At 43.5% G+C, this 21,535-nt stretch overlaps 1 long non-coding RNA gene across 1 annotated transcript; it reads left to right on the top strand.

The window, feature by feature from the left end:
- The first annotated feature begins 923 nt into the window (after positions 1 to 923).
- On the top strand, positions 924 to 8,064 carry LOC142600480 (uncharacterized). Its single transcript, XR_012833985.1, has 3 exons — positions 924 to 1,393; positions 4,427 to 6,696; positions 7,237 to 8,064. It is a non-coding gene; the product is annotated as an uncharacterized LOC142600480 (long non-coding RNA).
- Positions 8,065 to 21,535: the final 13,471 nt, after the last annotated feature.

The following is a 21,535-nucleotide window of genomic DNA, read 5'->3' as shown; positions in this document are numbered from 1 at the left end:
CTCTGTAACCAAAATGACACATGACTTTCATCAATGAACAATGTTGTAATGGTTCTCACACTCTTGGCTGGGGTCAAAACAGCTGGGTTTTAAGAGCAATTTTTTTTTTCACAGAAGCTAAAATGTTACGTTAATGCTTTAGTTCTTATGCTTATAAACAGAAACTTTCAGATGCAAGTGGCTACAATAATTTGATTTAATACATCATACTGCAATGTATTCTGGATCCTAAAGCCAAAGACAAAATCTGGATGCTCTTGTTTTGTCATGGTGAAAAGCATAATATATGTGCATATTCTCGGACTACTTATCCTAAAAAGTTGAACAAAATGTCCTACCTGCACACAGTCATCTGCACAGTCTTCCACATAATTTATATAACATTTTAACATATTTATCCTAAAATAATTTGAGAAATTATTGCCTCAGTGGTCGCTTCACTTGTCGTTGGCTTCAGTGGCATAACCAGTTTAAGAAGCCTGGGCTTCTCCTCTTTCACCACAGCAGTTTGCTTCCTCCCCAGCAATTCTCACAGAGCTGTTGGTGGGGCTCTGCAAGAAGGTGGATTGCTGAACGCATCTAGGTTACGAGTAACCCTGATACATTGCAGTGTAGGGGTAGGAATGAGAGACGAGCAGAAGAGGCACCTCAGAGGAGGCAGGACTCCTTGAACCGGCATTGTCGTCGTAACACTGATGTCCTGAGAAATATCCTCCTGTGGCTGGGGAGCAGCTGTGGGGAGGTGTGACGAACTCTGCTGCAAGTTCCTAATGCCTTCAGTGAAGTGGAGAAGGCACCGAGGCTTTAGGAGCAGCTGTGACTTCCAAAGGCAAATTAATCACAAGCATTAAAGAGGTTACAAACTCATCCACCCCAACCCAAAGGCTACAAACTACAGCTAAAAAATTCCTCCTTTTCTTGGGATTCCTTGTTCCTTTCAGATGTTGTGATGCTGCTATTTCACTGATGCTGCTGTCATCTTACGCATTTTTCTTAACTGAAAAATGCACTGGAGATGAGGTTAGATTTGGAGAAAGCCCAGTGAGACAAACTTCTCTGGTTGTGGCAGATCCAGTGTCAGTGGTTACCCATGCAGACTTCCCTAAGCTGCTTATTCAGGTCTCCCCACCCATCCCAGGCGAGATGGCTGCACCTTCCCATCTGCTGGCGTCACTGCGTGCATAGCCTCCTCTAACCCCGTTCTGTCAAAATTGATCCAGGGTTTTTTTAAAAAAAAATCCCTTACTATGAAGTATTTAAACTCACTCAAATCATTTTGACGGAATAATGTTAATGAGTAACCAGACATTCAATTCTGCTGGAGACTGGGGGTAGGGAGAGGGACAAAAACTTCCAGCTGGAAGAAAGTGGCAGGCAGGTGACAACAGCCTAGGTAAGTCAGTCCCTTCACCCTGTTGGCAGCCGCCATATGTAGGGTAGGCTTATGCTGGCTAACAGAGTCGGATCTAACCCTTCAATTACTCCTAACTGGTGCTTTTCAGTCAGCCAACAGCATCTGTTATTCAAGAGATGTAGATAAGTAGATAAGACAACTCAAGAGTGCCACAATAAAGGCATGGACTAGATTTTGGGGTAAAGATTAAAAATAACAAAAAAACCCCACATTTTAAAAATATAAAGTTTGAGGTTTTGTTTACACATCATAAAGTATAAAAAATTGAAAATACCCACTTTAGTTTCAATTTTTCATTTCGAGTAACAATACTTCTTGAAAAGCAAAATACAAGCTTTGAGTAAGGGTTGCAAAATTATGGGAAAAGTTAATGTCTTAGGTTGCACATTTCCAAACTTAATAAACTAGGGAGACACCACTGCCTTATCTTATTGTCTTGGATGTCATCTACCTGGACTTGTGCAAAGCATTTGATACTGTACTGCATGGCATCCTTGTCTCTAAATTGGAGATTTGACTGATGGACATTTCAGTGGATAAGGAAGGGGCTGAATGGTCACACTCAAAGAGTTGAAGTCAATGACTCAATGTCCAAGTGGAGATCAGTGGCGAGTGGCGTTCCTCAAGGGTCGGTACCAGGACTGGCACTGTTTAACATCTTGGTCGGCGACATAGACAGTGCAAACCACATGAAGTTCAACAAGGCCAAGTGCAAGGTCCTGCACGTGGGTCAGCGCAATCCCAAGCACAACTAGAGGATGGGTGGAGAATGGATTGAGAGCAGCCCTGAGGAGAAGGACTTGGGGGCAGTGGTGGGTGAAAAGCTCGACATGACTGAGCAATGTGCGCTTGTAGCTCAGAAAGCCACCCGTGTCCTGGGCTGCATCAAAAGAAGTGTGACCAGCAGGTCAAGGGAGGTGGTTCTGCCCCTCTACTCTGCCCTTGTGAGACCCCACCTGGAGTACTGCATCCAGCTCTGGGGGCCCCAGTACAGGAGAGACATGGAGCTGTTGGAGCAAGTCCAGAGGAGGGCCACAAAGATGATCAAAGGGCTGGAGCACCTCTCCTATGAAGACAGGCTGAGAGAGTTGGGCTTGTTCAGCCTGGAGAAGAGAAGGCTCTGGGGTGACCTAATTGCGGCTTTCCAGTACCTGAAGGGGACCTACAGGAAAGATGGTGAGGGACTGTTTATCAGGGAGTGTAGTGACAGGACAAGGGGTAATGGGTTTAAGCTGAAGGAGGGTCCATTTAGATTAGATGTTAGAAAGAAATTCTTTACTGTGAGGGTGGTGAGGCACTGGAACAGGTTGCCCAGAGAGGTTGTGGATGCCCCATCCCTGGAAGTGTTCAAGGCCAGTCTGGATGGGGCTTTGGGCAGCCTGATCTAGTGGAGGGTGTCCCTGCCCATGGCAGGGGGGTTGGAACTAGATGATCTTTGAGGTCCCTTCCAACCCAAACCATTCTAGGATTCTATAGTTTCTCAAGTTCCTTTTTCCATCAAATATGTCTCAGTTGTGGTCATATGACATTGATTTGGTAACTACATTTGCTCTCTTTTGGACTAGTCTTGAGTTAAATCCAGGTCAGTTCATTCAAAATGTGCTAGAAGTGGACCTTTCAATGACACAAATCACTCATTAATTATTCTAATGTTTGAGATACTACGGATGTGATTCTGGTTTTTTATCCTGATACAATGCAGTGTCACTTGTTCAAGAGCAATATAAAGCAATATGAAGCTAAACATTGCTTTATATCAGGCTGTATTGTTGTTCTCTGAATAACACAGCAGCAAGAATCAGCCTCTCTGAATCATTTATATCTTAAGAGAAAATTACGTAGCTGACACATTATTCTTTAATGTAAATTTTTTATGTCTTATTCCTTTCAAAAGAAATGCAGGGCTATACTTTAGAAGTCATGCAATACATAGCAGGTGTGGTATTTGGTAATTTTACTTGCATTAAATAAGCAGATACTCCTAAAGAGCCCTTACAAAAATGTAAGTTTGGCCTCAGGAATCCTGCCTTACCATACCTAAACCAAAGGAGTTATGTATAAGTGTGCATTATTCTTGCAGCTTATTTCAAGGTTTATGTGCAGGCAAAACATTTTAAAATGTTTGCTTGTGGATCTCTACTTCTTCATATGCTGAGCTAAATGACACAAAGTTTAAGTGCCAGTGCAGCTCAAACTACTTATTTTCTTGTAACTGACCTTGGAAAAAAGTGCAATCATTGTTAGCAAGAACAGCAAATTCATCTTCATCATGAGTTTAGATAAGGAAAGATTTTACAGGAAGTTGTAAGAGAGAAAAGCACTTTCCACAGCAATATATATTGTCAAAAGACCATTCTTGTAAAGTATCTGTATAATGGAAGTTATTGAAAAAATAACTGTAATAGAAGTGTTAGTTTAAAAGACATGAAATTTTGAAAAACTTGTCTGAAACCCAAATATATTGAGTGGGTCATTTTCATGGAGGAGCACTGATGAAAATGAAAAAATATCTTTGTCATCATTTTTTTGAGAACAATACAATTTCCTAATGAACCATACCATTTGTAGCACTTAAGTCAAGGGCAGGTTGGGGGGGAGTTTTGTACTTTCAAAAGCGAAAATTAACAAGTTTTTCAATGAACAAGAAAATATACACACTATGGTTTCTTATGGATCTGTCCCCCATGTGTCACATACTCAGACCACCCCAATGGCTCTAGCTCCTGATTGTTTGCTCCCTTCCAATAATACTTCTAGTTTCTGCTCATATTCTTTTTTCTTTCTCCTTCTACTTCAGTATAACTTTTTTTGCTTTTTTTGAAAACTAAGATAAACTCAATTTAATTTTTCATGAGAGAGTTTAAATTATGAAAATATTAAAAGAAAGTTCTAGTATGATGATGTAGAGCTGACTTCCACACCCACGAAGAGAAAGAGGGAGGGTCCATAGCAAATACAACTTCCCTGGTTGTGTGGAAGAGACACTGATACTTCAGGTTATTGTCTTTTCAGCTTTGGACTTCATGAGGACCCTCATCAACACTGTAGCTGAAGATGCTCAGTGCTCCCCAGCCCTGGATGGTTTGATAAAACTTCGCTTCACCACTCTCAAGTCATGGCATCTCAGTGGAATAATTCTCTGTCCCCACCATGCCTGTCCTGTGAGCTCCAGTAACAAGGAGTCACTGACCGGGACATCCCATACCCATTGCATTGCATAATACTTATCCCAGATCTGGCACTTTTCGGTAATTTCATTAATCAATAGTACTTGTATCAGTTTTGCAAAGGATACAATGCTTGGGAAAGCTGTAAGCCCTACACAGATGGCAGGATTTGAATTCAGAAGGATGAACTGAAGAAATAGAGAGGATGCATTACCGCAATAAGAGGTATGTGGTCATTAAACAAATGGAACGCATTTCAGTAAGGACAAATCCAAAGCATAGCACTCGAGAATAATCAACTGAACAAATATGAGATGGGGATGACTGGGCAGCAGTTCCACAAATGAGGTCAAGAGGTTGCAGTGGGTCACAGACTGAACATGCGTCAGCAATGCCACAAGGTTGCAAGAAACGCAAATATCATCCTGGATAAGTGTCAATAGGAAGGTTTTGTTCAGATGCAGAACTCTTCAGTCTGAAGCATCGTTTCCAGGAATGCCAGGAATCAATGGACAGAATACAGAGGAAAGCAGGTAGAGCTCTCCGAGCCTGGGAAACATTGAGAAGACCAGGCTCTTCATCATCTACAAATGAGAAGACTGCAGGGAGACATGGTAATGGCCTTCAAACCTGTAGAAGGCTACTGCAGAGAGAACAGATGGTAGTGGACTTAAATTGCAACAAGGGAGAAGTGGACAAATCTCTGCCAAGAATGGTTTAGGCATCCTTAGATATGCCTTGAGAACAGAGGATGGAACAACTGACTTTCCAGGGCTACTTTCTTTGTCTGCTTTCTATGAATTCTTTAATGCAACGTTCAATAAAACCTTTGAATTGCTCCAGAAGCAAAATATAAACTTGTCAGCAGCTTCAGAGACTTCTTTTTCAGTGTATGTTTAAGTTAATCTAGTATTCCCTAACTAAAAATTTACTTTCTCTTAAATTTAGAGGTAGTAAAGACCAACATCTCTACGCCAACTGGGAGAAAAGGTAAAAATGGCTTCTTGGGGGTGAATAGAAGTATTTAAAAAAAAAAAAAGGGGAAAAAAAAACCCACAGTAACAAGATGATTGCTCAAAACATTCATGATTATTAATGCCTGACAACTGTACACAAATACTGAGGACTTTTATAAGAATTTGCTTTATGACAAAATGAATCAACAAGCTTTAGCAAAAACTATTTCTTGAGTAGACACAACATTTTAGAATAAAGTATTCACCCCACTCTTCAAAGTCTTTTTTTTTTTTTTTCTTGGAATGTTTTTTCCCACAGGAGAATTTTAGCTACAGAGTTAAAACAGATTAATTATTGCAACTATTTTAGCACCACCCACAAAAGGAAGGAGACTGGCTCTTTAGGCTTCCAATTAACCAGAACCTGCTCTTTGGACTCCACGGTGGGCTCACTGTTCTTTTTTTTTTTTTTTTTTTTTTTTTAGATCTAGATAAATTCTAACTGGGGTTTTAATTGAATTATCCCTTTGCTTGGGAACATATTTCCTGGTATTGTCTAAGTTGGCAGGAGCAAAGAAGGTAATGCTTTGTGTCAAATACTTCTCCTGTACAGAAAGGAGCATGTCTGTGTCATTGATTTCATTCACAAGTGCATGTGCACAGAAAGGCGGCATCTGGCTTTTTAAACTAAGAGGAAGGATTGCACAGATAGTCTGGAATAAATTCTCTGAGCAGCTACAGGCAATAACATTGTATTAGCAGAGAATCTGCCTCAATATGGACTCTGCACTGCACCACTTGTATGATAGTACTTGATGTTAGTCAACACCTGCAAGAGTACAATACCATCAGAGTAATTTCATGCTTTACAACTGTGAAAGGATAAATTTTACAATATCATTTTGCTGAGGATTCAAGTGTAGCTATCTTTGGGCCAAAGTAAGACAGCAGGGTGTAGAAACAAAAGTCTGTGAGACGTACAGTGAAGAACGTGACGTTTGAGAAGAAGGACAGAAGGAAGGACGGACAGAAGGAAGGAAGGATGGAAGGAACCAGTTTCAGATTTTGCATCTACAGCAACCAAAAGTGAATATACAACTAATTGGCTGAAGAAGCCACTGTGCAATTTTAAGCACATAAATAAATTTAAAATTTCACAGTATTTACTCCATCCAAAATATGGAATATCATCCTCAATAATATACTATCATAAAGATCAGAAGCAGCACAGAAAGACCAAAGTTGAGTTATTTTGTGTTTAATTTCCATTGGAAATTGGAGATTTATAAAAATAGAAAGGCAAGAATATCACTTCTTACTCACATAGTTTTTTATTTATAGACCTGGAGAACGGTGAAATACTATACTTAAGAATGCATATGTCATTACAAAACTCTGTGTCAGCTCATCTCAGGAAGCTTTTGAGACTATTTGGCTTGTATATTTAGGCATGGTATTAAAGATATCTGGTCATAGAAATGAATGAAAATGAGAAGTAGAAACAAACATTTTTAAGTTTGATAGTTCTTTTCATATGTTTCTTTAACTTATCCGGCATAAGCAGCACTTGTTCAAGTATCAGGAGAAAACTAAGAGTTTTATTAACCTTCACTCTCTTGCAGCTTCACTAGTTTTAAAGAAGGTAATATTTATATTTCAGTATTTAAACATAAAGAAATGTTTTATGTGTTCTACCCAGCACTAGGCAAGAGAGACTACAAACCTAGGTCCCCATCCTAACGTCTGTGTGCCTACGAGGGACCTGCTGACCCCACTGATCTCCAGGATGTACGTGCCCTGATGAATGAAGTTACACCATCAACAAAATTAGAGCAGATCACACCATCCTGAGTCTCTTCTCCTCATCCCTTCATTTGCACCCCAGAACACATTGTTTATCTCAATTCAGCCCAGCTGCAAGTTACCAGTCACCAGATGTTTCTGATCACAAATTTAGTGAAAGATACTATGTCCAGAGCTGAGCTGACGAAAGACATGTGAGCTTTCTTTATGCATTTCATGCAAAATAGCTTGGGTTGTTTAAAATTATCCTGGAAAGCTATTAACTTTCCACTGAAATAAATGAGGCAACTTGACAGCCAGTTTGGCTGTGGGAGCAGTGACACCCCAACGCAGCACAACAACTCCGCAGCAAGTTACTTATCATGGCATTAATGTGTGTTTGGAACCTGAGACCATGCGTGGCTCCAAAGGATTACAGCTTCAAAGACAGTGGCTAGGAAGAACTGACTGAAGAAAATCCAACTGCCTACCCACTCAGATTTACACTACCAATTACATTATCTGTTCAGCATTCCTATGTGTCTAGCGTCTACATGATTATCCAAAGATAGATAAAAGGCTGAATTAGTCATACAAGTTCTGATAATCATAGAATCACAGAATCCTAGAATGGTTTGGGTTGGAAGGGACCTCAAAGATCATCTAGTTCCAATCCCCCTGCCATGGGCAGGGACACCCTCCACTAGACCACGCTGCCCAAAGCCCCATCCAGCCTGGCCTTGAACACTTCCAGGGATGGGGCATCCACAGCTTCTCTGGGCAACCTGTTCCAGTGCCTCACCACCCTCACAGTAAAGAATTTCTTTCTAACATCTAATCTAAATGGACCCTCCTTCAGCTTAAACCCATTACCCCTTGTCCTGTCACTACACTCCCTGATAAACAGTCCCTCACCATCTTTCCTGTAGGTCCCCTTCAGGTACTGGAAAGCCGCAATTAGGTCACCCCAGAGCCTTCTCTTCTCCAGGCTGAACAAGCCCAACTCTCTCAGCCTGTCTTCATAGGAGAGGTGCTCCAGCCCTTTGATCATCTTTGTGGCCCTCCTCTGGACTTGCTCCAACAGCTCCATGTCTCTCCTATACTGGGGACCCCAGAGCTGGACGCAGTACTCCAGGTGGGGTCTCACAAGGGCAGAGTAGAGGGGCAGAACCACCTCCCTTGACCTGCTGGTCACACTTCTTTTGATGCAGCCCAGGACACGAGTGGCTTTCTGAGCTACAAGCGCACATTGCTCAGTCATGCCGAGCTTTTCACCCACCACTGCCCCCAAGTCCTTCTCCTCAGGGCTGCTCTCAATCCATTCTCCGTCCACCCTGTATATGTGCTTGGGATTGCGCTGACCCACGTGCAGGACCTTGCACTTGGCCTTGTTGAACTTCATGCAGTTTGCACAGGCCCACCTCTCCAGCCTGTCAAGGTCCTTCTGGATGGCATCCCTTCCCTCCAGCGTGTCGACCACACCACACAGCTTGGTGCCATCGGCAAACTTGCTGAGGGTGCACTCGATCCCACTGTCCATGTCACCCACCAAGATGTTAAACAGTGCCGGTCCCAGTACCAACACCTGAGGAATGCCACTCGCCACTCGCCACTCTTCTCCACTTGGACATTGAGTCATTGACAGCAACTCTTTGAGTGCGACCATCCAGCCAATTCCTTATCCACTGAAAGGTCCATCAGTCAAATCCATGTCTCTCCAATTTAGAGACAAGGATGTTGTGCGGAACAGTGTCAAATGCCTTGCACAAGTCCAGGTAGACGATGTCTGTCACTCTTCCCTTATCCACCAACACTGTAACCCCATCATAGAAGGCCACCAAATTTGTTAGGCATGATTTGCCCTTAGTGAAGCCATGTTGGCTGTCGCCAATCCCCTCCTTATTTTCCATGTGCCTTAGCAGAGTCTCCAGGAGGATCTGCTCCGTGATCCTACCAGGCACAGAGGTGAGACTGACCCGCCTGTAGTTCCCTGGGTCTTCCTTTTTACCCTTAAAAATGGGGATTATATTCCCCCTCTTCCAGTCAGCGGGACCTTCACTGGACTGCCATGACTTTTCAAATAGGATGGAGACTGGCTTAGCCACTTCATCTGCCCGTTCCCTCAGGACCCGCAGATGCATCTCATCAACCTTCAGGTTCCTTAGATGGTCTCAAACCTGATCTTCTCCTACAGTGGGTGGTTCTTCATTCTCCCAGTCCCTGCCTTTGCTTTCTGCAACTTGGGCAGGGTGGCTCAAGCACGTGCCGGTGAAGACTGAGGCAAAAAAGTCATTGAATACCTCAGCCTTCTCCATATCCTGGGTAACCAAGTCACCTGTTTCATTCCAGAGGGGGCTCACATTTTCCCTCATCTTCCTTTTGTCACCGACATAACTATAGAAACTTTTCTTGTTGTGCTTGACATCCCCAGCGAGACTGAATTCCATCAGGGCTTTGGCATTCCTAACCTGCCCCCTGGCTGCTCGGACAATTTCTCCGTATTCCTCCCAGGCTGCCTGCCCTTGCTTCCAGCCTCTGTAGGCTTCTTTTTTGTGTTTGAGTTTGTCCAGGAGCTCCTTGTCCATCCATGCAGGCCTCCTGGTGTTTGTGCCTGACTTCCTCTTTGCTGGGATGCATTGCTGCTGAGCTTGGAGGAGGTGACCCTTGAATATTAGCCAGCTGTCTTGGGCTCCTCTTCCCTCCAGGGCTTTGTCCGATGGTATTCTACCAAGGAAATCCCTGAAAAGTCCAAAGTCTGCTCTCCTGAAGTCCAGAGTAATGAGCTTGCTGTGCACCCTCCTCATTGCCCTGAGGATCTTGAACTCCACCGTTTCATGGTCACTGCAGCCAAGGCTGCCCTTGAGCTTCACATTCCCCACCAGCCCCTCCTTTTAATCATTAAAAGAATCACATATTGATTATTACAACTGCACACATTTTACAGGCACATAAAAACAAGTATATTTGTTAATTTTGTAAAGTGCAACAATTGTATTTGCTTTAAAAATACAAGTATTTTCATAGTTCTGTTAATTTATAGAATTCTGCTGGTTTAATTCATTCAATAATAATGAATACAAAACCTTGAGAGATGTTATAATAAATATACTGCATGTTTTGCATCCTATAAACTAATGTAAGACCTTACTGTTCTTCAGTACTTTTAGCTTGCAGATTTATACTGCATAGGAAAGATCACCTGTACTTTAAAACGCAAAGGCTGTTCCTTGAATGCTGGTTTAGATGGTCACACAGAAACCTATTAACTAAGTTATGCATTCAAAAATAGATCAGCATAATCTAATACTGTCTTAATCATGATCTATAAGCAGCTGGAGCTTCAGACTTGAACTAATTTTATTTTTTTTTCAAGTGTAGCACTCAGTAAGAAAGTATTTTGTTTACCCACAAAAGCTTGTAGTGACTCTACGCAAAGAGACTCCCACACCTTCCTATTAATAACTTCAGGATTTGGGGCTAAATCCCTACTGAAGGTCTTCAACTACAAGCAACATAATATTACATAAATACAAAATCCCAGCAGTAGTAAAAGATGTCTTGAAGTGCTGTAACATTTTGGAAAAACATTTGTTTATACTGCATGTGCTGGAAGTCATCGAGGGCAATCCAGCTAGGTAGCATGAAGGCGTTACCATCTTTCCAGGAGTCATGAAGGTCAGCAAACTATGAAGGTGTATATAGAAGCTGGATGTGCTCTTACCAAGTTAGGCAGTATCAAGAGACGGATACATTTTTCTTTGTAAAAACTTTACAGCAGCTTGTAAATGTAAAAGCAGCAGAAAGGCTTTGCTTACACCTCAAAAAAGGATGAAACTAGCTGCCAGGATCCAAAAAGGAATGAAAGCTGTGTCAGTCCTCAGCACAGTCAGAATTAGTTGCACCCCTCTGCTGCCCACTCACACGGTGGTTTTATTGGTTCAAATCCCATGCATGCCACAAGGAAGGATGAGCAAGGAGCCCACGGGCACCCCAGGACAGGCAGGCAGAGACCACCAGCACCCCCAGCTACAGGGCAGTCCCACACCCAGGGTGGTGGTCAGGTCACGATCCACCAACAGTCCCAGACACGGGTATTGAACTAAGTCCATAGTCCATCCAGAGGGTGCAGCCAGGTGTTCCTGGCAGTTCAAGGTCCAGCCAGGAAACAGGGCTGGAGACAAGGTTGCCTGTACCGCAGGTCCAGGGTCCGGCCAGGAAGGCAGCCAGCGAACCTGGACTGCCAGGGACAGAGCTGGACACAGCTAGACCTACACCACCACGCAAGCAGGAATAGGATGCCCAGACCTGAGCTTAAAAGGGCAGGATGTGGGTGTGCATCCATGGGGAGGCTGCTCAGGGCAGCTGCAGCCTGTACAAAACACCACAGGTTTCAGCATCCATTAACTGCAGAGGGAGGTTTCTTATAGGACCCAACTGACAAGCGAAGGACTAACATCTGACTCTGGCACTAGCTCGTAGCTACTTAGTACCCAGGTCCTACCCTGTGCTTCCTCCCATTGCTCGGGGGGGATTTTGTTACAACAGCAAAGGATTGCCAGGACAAGAGGGGATGCAGAGGCACAGCCCATTCTGGGATGTCACAGACCTTCAGGGACATACATGTAAAATGAGTGGCAAAGGGGCTTTGTGCTATCTATCACTTTGTGATAGGTAGCTTTACACTCCATGGTCCTTCAATTTTTAGGAAGGTGGCACATGGCCATTTTGCACCAGTGACTGGCAACAAAATTATACACATGCAGGCAGTAACTCAGCCTAGGGAGTACTGTGGTAAGGGTCCATGACAAGATCTCAATGGTAATTCAGCGAACAAAAGGATGATCTGGTCTCTTCATGACTTTCTTGCCTCTCCATGACTCCTCCTAACAAGTCCTCCTCTGCCTTTAGTCATGTTTTTATCTTATAAAGCCTTACTACAGGTTCATTTCAAAACTTTGCCTAAAATAAAAAACTGCAGAGAAGTTTTTCTGTGTCATTAAGGTTTTACAAGGTGCCAGTCTGATCTGAGGAGTGAGGTAGTGAGTCCTGGACGTGAGGTAGACGGCAAGAAGCGAAGTAGACAAAGAACAACAGAACAAAAGATGTCTTGCTGGCACTTAGGGGAACTGGAAGGATAGGTGTGGAAAGGCAACACTGTTAGGTTTGTTCCATTTTCTAAATGTTTGTATTATTTTGTTTAGGTCAGTTATTCTTTCTACTGTGATACTGTCCCATATATCTTCCATAAGAGGGAAAAAAAACTTCTAAATTTGTATGTTTTCCAAGTCCATTTTGGCAACAGTGAAGGTCTCTGACTTTCTATTTGTTACATACAATCCAAACAATATTAAAATAAAGATATTTTTAAAGTTTGGGAAAAAAATAATAAATGATGGGCATGTCTAGTACACTGATATAATAATTAATCTATATTCCCTTCATCCTGTAACAAAATTTTCATTTTTATTACCTCAACCATTTTATTACTCTGTGAGACTCTTCCATCTCAGACTGTTTACTAGAAATTATATCAAATTAGTCATGACTTTGAGGAGTTCTGTAAACTAACATGATGTTAAAAATAACTTAGCAATCAGAACAGAAAGGAACAAATTGTGTCTAATAATAGCATCCACTAGCCGTGATTAACTTTAAAGTCCCATTAAAGCCATTTTTCTCTTTTTAAATACATATTACCTATTTTGACATGAATTGGTGAATCTACTTAACAATATCTCACAAGATTATATTTGAAATGATCTTAAATTTCTGATGGATTCCATTCCTTCCCATAGCTTCTTTGTTCATTAACAGCAGCAAAGATCACCTGCTCCTAAGTTTGTCTGCATGTGCTTACCTGTGCATGCGAGTATACTGTCTGTGGAATAAAAAGGACGGTTTGTGTTCTAGACTTTCTGCGTTTCCTAATTTGGGATGGTTGTGAGTTACATAGATTGCTCCACATGTGTGCTACTCAAAACATACTATGTATTCTATCCACATTAGTTATTTATAGAACTGTCTGCTATTTTAAAATTCTTCAGATAATTTGTACGTTTTATAGTTACTTTTTCATGTCACACCACCAAGAAAGCTTAAGGTTTCCTAGTGTGGCATGACAAAATCCCACAACACATCAAATTCCAGTGCCATTATTTCAATAAAGTGTACTCTATCAGAAATACCGCAACATCAAATCCATCACGTCTAGTCCTGCAAAAGCTTCCGTACATGCACCAAATCACGCACGTGAAGACCGTATGACTCTGTTCAGAGAAATAACTTTCCCACACAAGTCTCGGTGTTATGGCAACTGAGGCACTCATGGGCTACAGAAAATCCAAACCACCTGAAGTTCATACCATAATCTTTTTTTCAATCCAAAGGCGGCCATCAGAAGAATGGTATAATGAGCACCTCCGCTGCAAAACCCAAATAAATGCACTCGCTCTGTCCCTGCTGAATGCACTGACAAATCTTTTTACGGATGACTACGGGAGTACAATAAATCCCAAAAAGATGTGTGTTTACATGACAAATGACAGTAAAATCTTTAATGGCCAAAGGTAAATTTCAGTCTCCGTAAAAAATTATACCTATACATTTAACAAAAAAAGCAAATGGCTAAGTGAAATGTGAAGTACTGTGCTGTTTATGGAATAATTATGCTTCTAGCAGCACCATAAACTAACTACTTAAAGGATTTTAAAGTAAGTAGTAGCTGCAGATATTTCTGTAAATGTAAACTGGGTTCTGCTTGTCACAATCCAAACGTACTTACACACTCAAGGAAAAGAGAATTTAAAACATCATATAGGAAGGAGAAATAAATGTATTGGACATATTTATGGTTCCGTAATAAAACCTTCCTACATTTATGAAGAGGAAGGCAATGTTTACAGCTTCTTATAATTTATTTCGGCCTCACAAACTATTCAATATAGGTTATATATTGGTATCATAAAGTGTAGATTATCTAGGCTTAGACTTAACCACTCTAGTTATGTACATATTTTTCTTTGTTCAGGAAACATTGCCAACAGAGAGTACCATGTCTCTCTCAGATCTATTACTACTCATATATTCAGGCAAAGCTCCCTCTGAATAACTATACTGCAAAACTGCTAGTTCAGCACATTGAAATGAATGCTATTATATTCTTTTCTTTAATAACGAATCATTACTGCCAGTAAATAATTTAATGTGCATAGATTTTGATTTGCTTTACCTGGCTGCATAAATGCATTTCCATTCTCCTGCTCATAGAATTTTCAGTGAAGTCAGCTATAATGTCATGTCATGCTTTCATTTCCTAAGGAAGGGGTGTAACACCGCTCGCCTGATACACAGGCGAGAGCATCTACCAATTCTTAGTAGCAACGGGGCTTGTCAGTCATTCAGTGAAAGCGTGACTCAGCAGCTGCTTATTCCGCAAAAGTACTCTGCACACAGGAGATAAACAGGAGGGACAATGTCTTCACGCACAAATAAATTCTCCAGTATGTATGTAAACAAAAATGCCCTTCCCACCATTCTGAATGTACGTAATAATTTTTTTCACTAATTCATTTCAGATCTTCTCATTGCATATAAGGGAGGCTGTATAAAATGGTTTATTTAACCATTTCTAATTTTTGCCAGGAATTGATCTGTGCAGATATCTATGACTAAATTAAGGATGTCCATTTTGCTCACTGGAAAACCATACACACTCAGGTAGCAGAGTGATTTTGCTTCCCACAAGCAAAATGTTTACAAATGTTGCTCCTCATTATTTAAAACTAAAAACCATCTTTCTAAAACAAATAATAAATGGCTACAAGTTTTCTACACGTGGACTGCCTTTAGAACAGGCAGACCTACAGCAAGGGCTCAATCTAAAAAGTCAAGGGGAAAAGTCCTTCTTCAGAAGGCGCAGATGCACATTCATCGCCCTGAACACAGCAGCAAAAAAATGTAAAGGTAAAATCTGCCTACTGCCACTTTACAGGAGACTCCAGGTCTAAATTTTATTCTCTAACAAGTGAGAAGACACCTATAACATCTTGAACAAACTTTATTTTCTCTAGTACAGGAATCCAGGGGAACTGAAGATATGAAGCAGTTTCTACCTAGTGTCAGATTCACTAGGCTTCAAGACAGACGACCATGCAAAGTATAATTAAATGTTCGTAAGATCCAATTCTTACAGTGCAAAAAATAGGGATCTCAAATGAACTCATCAGGAAGAAGTCTGGGGAAAAAAAAAAATTAATAGATGGAAGAAGCTTTTGTAAATGCCTAAGTAAGCTTTGCCACCGCTTATGATAAATATCAAATTATACACGGTTTCAAAAGTGATTCAACAATTTCATGCAGATGAGTACCAGAAACTATTACATACAAACATGTGGATACAACCTTTGGCTCAGTAAATCCTAAACATCAGACTGCTAGAACATACAGCTGCATGGCCCTATGCTCTTTCCTACCCTTTCTCACACAGAAATCCTCTACTGGCCGCTGTCAGAGAAAAAGTATCAGAATTTAAGGACCTTTTGTGATACTGTAAACAGCCACTCTTGTGCTTTACGTACTGGAGACAAAAAGCGGAATTTTAAGTTCAGTAGATAATGGTTGTTGCCCACAACATCCTCAAGTCCTCAAGCCATCCAGTCCTCAAACTGTTTAGGAATATCAGCAATTTAAAAAAAAAAAAAAAAAAAAAAAAAAAAGATAATACATGCAATTTTACATCCACATGTTTACAGAATGGACATCCCATTATACTATGTTTTTACTGCTATCTGCTTGTGCTATATTTTTTAGCAAGAAGATCTCCTGCCCTAGTTTGCCCTTTTTTGCCCCATTAGTGTATCCACACTCCATTCGAACTGGTAAAGCACAGAAACATCTTGGTAACTACACAATTACTCCAGTTTTGCTCCTTTCTGAACACAGCTCTTGCACAGGGCCTTGCCTAGAGAACGCTTGACTAATTTCCTAAACTTAGACTATCTTTAAGGGAGCCACAAAAATCCAAGTGACTTTTCCAAGATGTGAAGGATTATTTAGTTGACAAACAATATCCTCAAAGATCTGCTGACATAATAAGCGATGCTGATGTAATTACGGCAATAACATCTACTGGATTCCAAATGTGTATCTTAAATTGTACTCTCTGCCACCAGCAAATGGTAAAAGAACAAAAATAGTAGCTCTTATTCCTGTAAGGATCTAAACAAAAATATGTGGGATGGCCTATAGAAAATGACAGAGTTTCAGTTCATTAACAAATACCATTCCCAAAGTTTTTCTAGATTTGTACTACCAAAAAAAAAAAAAAAAAAAGGAAATATAATTTAAAACTTATGCTAATTTCACACAGGAAAAAACAAATAGTGTTTGCTGAGTGGAAAAGATGAATCAAGATTAATGGAGAAATGCTATTTTTAAACCCCCTAAAAATATTACACAGTTAAAAATACAAAGTAAAAATTATTTTTATAGCAACTGGCAATGTCCATTTAAGGCTGACAATTTCTTGCGGATGACTAGTACTATATACCTCATGCAGCACCCACTATTTTGAGTTTTTTGCAGTACAACAGCATAATCAGATGGCTTTAAAACTCAGACTCAGAATCTCTCCCTATTTTTGGCTTAAATTCAAGTTATAATTATAGTAAATGTACTATTTTTTTAAAGAATGCTGCTGCTTATGTTCTTAACATAGTGATTTTGTTGTTTTCATATTGCAAAACTGAAACTAGACTAGGATAAACACAGAGGGAAAAAATTAAGGCTTAAACCAAGTTTAATATGTAACTCCAACTCACCATCATAAAGCCCAAGAGGCAGGATATGCAATCCTGCATTCCTTACGCACTCATAATACCTCTTGGCTTCAGTGGAAGTTTTGTTTGAGAAAGCATATAATCAGAACCTATAATTTCATTAATTGCACGCCACAGGCAGTCCATGTGAGGTAAGAATAATGAACCAAACTGGTTGGAAGGACGGTGGAGCCCTCAGCCCCACCTGCATCTTTGTGGACCACCGAGTCCACGCACCAAAAACGTGAATCCTCATTTTCCCCACTCACCCACGCTTCCAGCTCTTCCCCGCGACAGAGACCACCGTGCAGAGGCTTCATTCGGGACTCTCAGGTCTCGGTCACTACTCCCCATTATCATCCTTCCCCAGAAGCTAAGTAGTACCAAGGATTTCACCCCACACAGATTCTTACTCTGTTGGGATTGTTATATTATTGATACTAGGCACAGGCAAAATAAATGCTATGTAGCTATTAGGACAGATTGCTTTGACATAACATATGACATATTTCATTAGATATCCTTTGGGTAATTTAGAAGTATCATCTAAAAACCATGTGGATGGACTTGACTTTTACAGTATTATTGTACATACAACTTTTCAATGTGTACCATAAACATAAATTACTCTACTGGACATGTGCTACAAATAGTTTTACGGTATTCCACAAGGTTTGTTTATATATGTAGGAAGAAATAGCATGAAACAAGAACCTCCCATCTTATAAAAGCCTTTTATTTGCTAAAACACAAGCAAAGAAAAAACACAGGCACTTGCCAGCTACTTCTTCTTTTTCTAAACATAAAACCAACTAATCCAATTTAAAAAGAAACCGTTCACAGGCTGAGAACTGGTGGGCCATGTTACAGTGAGGGGTGAATCTACAGTGTAGTCTCAGCTGCAAATTGAGATTTAGAAGTGCGTAGCAGACAGCTCTTCAGCTACAAAACCCCTGTTACCTTCCTGTGTAACAAATTGAAAACTCTAGTTCATTTCTACCTAACTGAAGGCAACTCAATTTTTACAACATCTAATTCAAGATTAACTCATAGTTTCTTTTACAACACCTTTACAATAACATATCTGATTTTTGTTTGTCTGGTTTTGCTTTGTTTTGAAAGCGTAAAACATCACTCCATAAATGATTATGTCTTTCAGCAAGGGAAACCTGACTAAGAACAAGAGACATCACCCCACAGGTCTATATTCAAGAAAATACAGCAATCTGGTTTTCAGTATTTAAAAAAAAAAAAAAAAAATCTTTAGTAGTCCTTAGCCTCCAGAATTGTGCTGGGTTACGTTATGACCATATAAAGTAGAAACAGGATCTCCAGATCAAAAAAAAAAAAGTTAATTCTTAACTATCCTAAAGGCTCAAACATTGTAAGGAAGCTTCCAGTGAGTGGCTGCACACGAAAGAACAAAATAAAAAGAAAACAAATGGACGGTATAAAGATGAGGGTGACTGAGGAATAAGACGGATGAAAAGAAAGGGAAGAAAAAGAGAACATAACACTAAAAAAGGGAGGAAAAAACCCAAGACAATGAAAACAAATCGTTGAAACTATGGTGGGAGGAACTGATGAATATTAAATTTTATTATTCTGATTACAAAATACATTTCCAAATTGGATGAAACACATTGTATGTATGTTTTGCCAAGGACATTCTTGGCAATTACAAAGTCAGGAAAATTATAATTCAATCAGTGAGGCATTACTTAAAACCACTTGAAAAAGCAGACCATTTGAACCATCAAATAGGCTGCATGGGTAAAGATTTTACAGATTCAATATTCCGGAGCAATGCAGATTGCACTCGCATGTTGCACAGTGAACCTTCCAACAATGGGGCCATTAGATAAATAGCAATTTTTCTTCCTAAATGTATTTTACCAATTTTTTCTTCTCATAAATGAGTAACGAAGCCTCATCATCTTTTTGCCATATAAAATGAGAGCAGTTCTAGTTAACAACAAAGTGCAAGCACTTGCACAGTACATCTTTTCTTTTGCAATAAAGTGTTTTCAACTTTTTTAAAAACTGTACTGTTCGGGGCAACCAGAAGGCATCTCTGAAGGTGGCTGTACCAGCTGCACGTGGGACACTTCACCGCGCACCAAACCCGTGTGCTCGCCTTCAAAAGGATGCCGCCGCCAGTGCCTCCAAAACGTCCTAAAAAAAATGTTAAGGTTGCATCATCACGTTTGTTGTTACGCTAGCAAAACCCACAGTGCACAGGTCACCTTGACCTCTCTCCTGTAATTTCACAGAACTGCTAACACCTGAAGAATGGGATTGACTGAAAAATGCACAAGGCATTCACCGTTCCCATTCAAAAAAAAAGATGGATAACCTGGCTTCCCCGCAGTAATGCTTATTTACGTTATCACTCTGATCGCACTTTAAAGCGGAGTCGCGCCTTCGGCTTCACCCACCGGGCTGCCGTAGCCTGAGCAAACGGCCCGTCCTCACGCAGCCGCATTTCCCGGAGGACCGAAAACGCCGGCTACGGGCACTCCCGGTACAACTTGTACTTTGCCGTGTCTGTGAGCGGGGGGAAGCCCGGCCCCCGCAGGCCCCGAGCGGCAGGCGGTTCGGACGGGACCGAGCTCAGCCCCAAAACGCGCCGACCCGACCTCCGGCGGCGATTTCAAACCCCGCTACGGGGCGGCCGGTGTGCGGCCAGCGCCCGCTCTCCCCCCCCCCCCCCCCCCCCGCCCCCAGCCCGCACTGCCCGGGGCTCGGGACCGGCGCCGGTTCGGGGCCGCCCACACCCGGCGGCACCGGGCTCCCGCGGAGGCAGGTGCGATGCCGCGGCCGCCGCCGCCCCTCTCTGCCCCGGGGGCTGCGCGGGAAGGCGCCGCAGCGCAGCACCTCAACACGGCGCTGCCAGCCCGGGGCCGGGCCCGCCCCCCACCTCACCTCACACGCCGCTGGGGGGGAGGGGGTGGCGCTGACGTCACGTGCCGGATGGGGGCGGGGGGGGAGAACTGCAGTGATGGAAAATTTTCGGCTCCGCATCTCGTGCGCGTGCCCTCCCCCCGCCCCGCCCCTTTTCGCCCCCTCCCCCCGACGGCGGGGCCGCTCCAGAACGTTCTGCGGCGCTAACGGTCGGCCTGCTGCCGCCTCGCGCCGCCCGGCGGCCTGCCGCCCGTCCCGGGGCCCCGGCGGGTGCGCGCTGTCCTCCCCCGCGGTGTGCCCTCGGGAACACTTCGCGTGTGTCCCCGGCTGAGCCCACGAATGCGTGCCCTTCAGTGGGGCCGGCAGAGCGGGTGGCGGGGCCGGGGGCTCGCTGCCCCTCGAGGGTGCGAACCGCTCCCGTGTCCCTGCGGCCGCCCGACCCCGGAACAGGCAGTGCGGGCTGCGCTGCCGGCCGCCCCTCGCACCTTCCACCGGCCCTCGATGCCACAGAGGGAGGGAGGGAGATAGAGGGACCAAGCGACTCGGTGGCCGGGCGTCCTCCACACTCGAGGCTGGCAGCGTTGGAGTGTGCTGCTGCCGCGGTGACAGCACGACCAGGGCGGGTGGGGGGATGCTGATTCAGAACCCCCCCCAATTCAAGAAACAGTGGCCCGATGGTGCCTCGCTGCCCTCGCCGAGCCTCCTCCGGAGCTGCGAGAGGCGAGGTGGGGCTGGGGCGAACAGTAGAGCCCCGCTGCCCCCTTCCACGGGGGATCGAGCAGCAAAGCCCTCCAAAGTTTCTGGAGTGATTACCTCAGGAAAAGGAAGCAGGATATTTCGCCCCCCGCCCTTTATCCCGAAAGTGGGGTTTATCCTGCATCGCATCACTAGGGGGAAGCCGTCATTCCGGGTCACTTCCCGGAAGGAAACGCTCGGGGAGCCTTTCAGCTGCCCCCGGGATCTGGGCTCGCACGTGCACCACTGCTTGCTCGTGTACTAAAATTAGCAAGTGACTGCAGCGGGTAGCTATGGGTCGGCGGCACCTCATCCCCTGTCATGCACCAAGCTAATGGGAAGCGCCAGAGCTGCGGCCCGGGAGCGCGCCGAAGGCAGGCACGGGGTGGAAACGGGGAGGAAGCCTCCTCGGTGAGTCTGTACCCGGTGCCGCAGTCACGCTGCAGGTGCCGCACCGGGCAGGTGGGAGCAACTTCCAGACAAGCACCTCTCGACAAGCACCGCAGCGTCCCGTCTGCGCTGTGAAACGCAATTGCCCCCAACGTAAACACGGGAGAACTGCTCGGCGTAACGACCGCTGTCATGTGCTGGCGGCCCCGCTCCCGACCCCCCCGCACCCCCGCTGGGCACACGCCCATGACCGGCTTCCACCCGACCCGCCGGTGTGTCGTCCCCCCCCCGCACCCCCCGGGCGGCGGCAGGGGGTCACTCGGGCAGGGCGGGGGGGCGGCGCAAGTGGCAGCGATCGCCGCGCCCCTCCGC

This window comes from Balearica regulorum, chromosome 1 (genome assembly GCF_011004875.1).
Source record: "Balearica regulorum gibbericeps isolate bBalReg1 chromosome 1, bBalReg1.pri, whole genome shotgun sequence".
Classification (NCBI taxonomy): Eukaryota; Metazoa; Chordata; class Aves; order Gruiformes; family Gruidae; genus Balearica; species Balearica regulorum.
This window is presented reverse-complemented; position numbering and strand designations above follow the sequence as displayed.